A 1,878-nucleotide genomic window follows, 5' to 3' on the forward strand; every position below is an offset into this window, starting at 1 on the left:
AGGGCCTCATGGAGCCAAGGGGCCATTGTAGCTCTTCAGGGCCCCATGGAATTAAGGGGACTCTTTGGACATTGTGGGGCCTTGTGGGACTGAGGCTATCGTGACACTTAAGAACCAAGGGGCCACTGTGAAACTACAGGGCCTTGTGGAACTGACACTGAAATCACCCAAAAAGAAACTTTCTAACACAGTTTGAGTATCAAAAAGCATTCATTTTTATTGCAGCACTGATCACTTGGAGGATCCTTCCTCCATTTGAGTGCCCCAAACATCATGCAAACAGAGGTTTTATTACACACACAAGTTCCATATTTATGAGCTATAGAGGTTTTATGACACACACAAGTTCCATATTTATGAGCTATTCCTCTGTGATGCTCTACATCTGGCCTGTAGGCCACACAGTACAAATAATTCCAACTTCATAAGTGATTTATTATATAATTACCTTGCTTATGTAATTCGACCAGTAAAAGCAGGCCCAGGCCATTGGAGACTCAGGCTGCTATTGGCTGGTTAGCTGAGTAGTAACTGGCTCAGCCAATGAGGATTACCTTCATGGGCCTTCTTATCTATATAAGGAAGTTAGATCTCAATAAAGCTGCCTGTTGCTGCATGAACACGTACAGTCTAGTCACCTGTCTCCACGGGCAGGAGTTACTCCACTCTCAGGCATGCAGAGTGCTGCCAAAACCTGGCACCACTGAGCACCAGGACGGCCTTGCTGGTGCCAGGAAAGCTCAGCAGCACCTTTCTCTCCCAGCAGCATAACACTGGCACAGGCACTGAGCAGCCACGGGCAGCTGACTACTGCTGGGAGAAAAAAACCCCAAAACTGGGGGGTTTAGAGGGCAGAAAAAATGTGGAGGCACTTTTCTGATGATGCCTACTCTCATCAAGGCTTCATCCAGCAAGAGGAATAGATAAGCTAAACTTATTTCTGGATAAACCACGCTATTTCCACCCTGAGGACCTGAGGCTAGCACAGGAGCCAGCAGAGGCCTTTTTGACGCAAAACATTTTTGCCCAGTTTCCCAGGCTGGCTCACGGTCACATCTCACCCATGTGGCTCCAGAGCTCTTGCTGTGTCCCACAGGCAGGTTATCCCTTCACATCTGCTCTCGCAGGCTCCAATGCCCTCCTGGAGCGCCTCCCCGGCTGTCTCAGCACAGCTCAGTTCGGGGTTCCACACGTGACGGGGCCGGGGCACCTCAGAGCTGCTCCTTCGGGGCGGGTCACCGCCATTGGTCATCGGCTGAAGGCCTAAAGAGAGGACAGCAGAAACATCACAAATAAGCCATTATTCCATCTGTATTCACAAAGCTCAACAGCAGCGGCCTGGCTTGTGGCAGAGGACAAAAGCCAGCACATCGAGCGAAAGGCTGAGGAATTAATGCTGAACCGCACAGCCGAGCAACATCCCCAGTCCCCCGGCCGAACAGCTAAATAGGAGACAGTGAGTATTTCAGGTGGCGCCTTCCTGCCCCGGAGCCCCGGTCTCCAGCCCCGCTGCCGCCGCCACCCGTGCCCTGTGCCCCGCCCCCCCTCACCTCATGGCGGCGGTGGCCCCTCATGGCGAGGGAGCTCGGCCCGCCAGAGCTGTTCCTTGCCCTCATGGCGCCGAGCTGGAGTCCAGCCCGCCAGAGCCACTCCCTGCCCTCATGGCGAGGGAGCCCGGCCCGCCAGAGCCGCTCCTGGCCCTCATGGCGGCGAGCTGAAGAAGCCCAGCCCCCCAGAACCGCTTCATCTCCACATGGCGGCGGGGGCAGAAAAGGAGCAGACCCCGCCCACGCTGCCGAGGTGATTCCACGGACACCGCCCCGCTCTCTTCAGCCGCTCCCCCCGGGGCGGGGAAAAACCCTCGGTAATCAGGCACCG

General features: G+C 55.1%; 1 non-coding gene across 1 annotated transcript; it reads right to left on the reverse strand.

Moving 5' to 3' along the window:
* Nucleotides 1-614: 614 nt before the first annotated feature.
* Nucleotides 615-818, reverse strand: LOC131094724 (small nucleolar RNA SNORA74). Its single transcript, XR_009115766.1, has one exon. It is a non-coding gene; the product is annotated as a small nucleolar RNA SNORA74 (small nucleolar RNA).
* Between the last annotated feature and the right edge of the window lie 1,060 nt (nucleotides 819-1,878).

The sequence above is a fragment of the Melospiza georgiana genome, chromosome 30, assembly GCF_028018845.1.
Source record: "Melospiza georgiana isolate bMelGeo1 chromosome 30, bMelGeo1.pri, whole genome shotgun sequence".
NCBI classification, from domain to species: domain Eukaryota; kingdom Metazoa; phylum Chordata; class Aves; order Passeriformes; family Passerellidae; genus Melospiza; species Melospiza georgiana.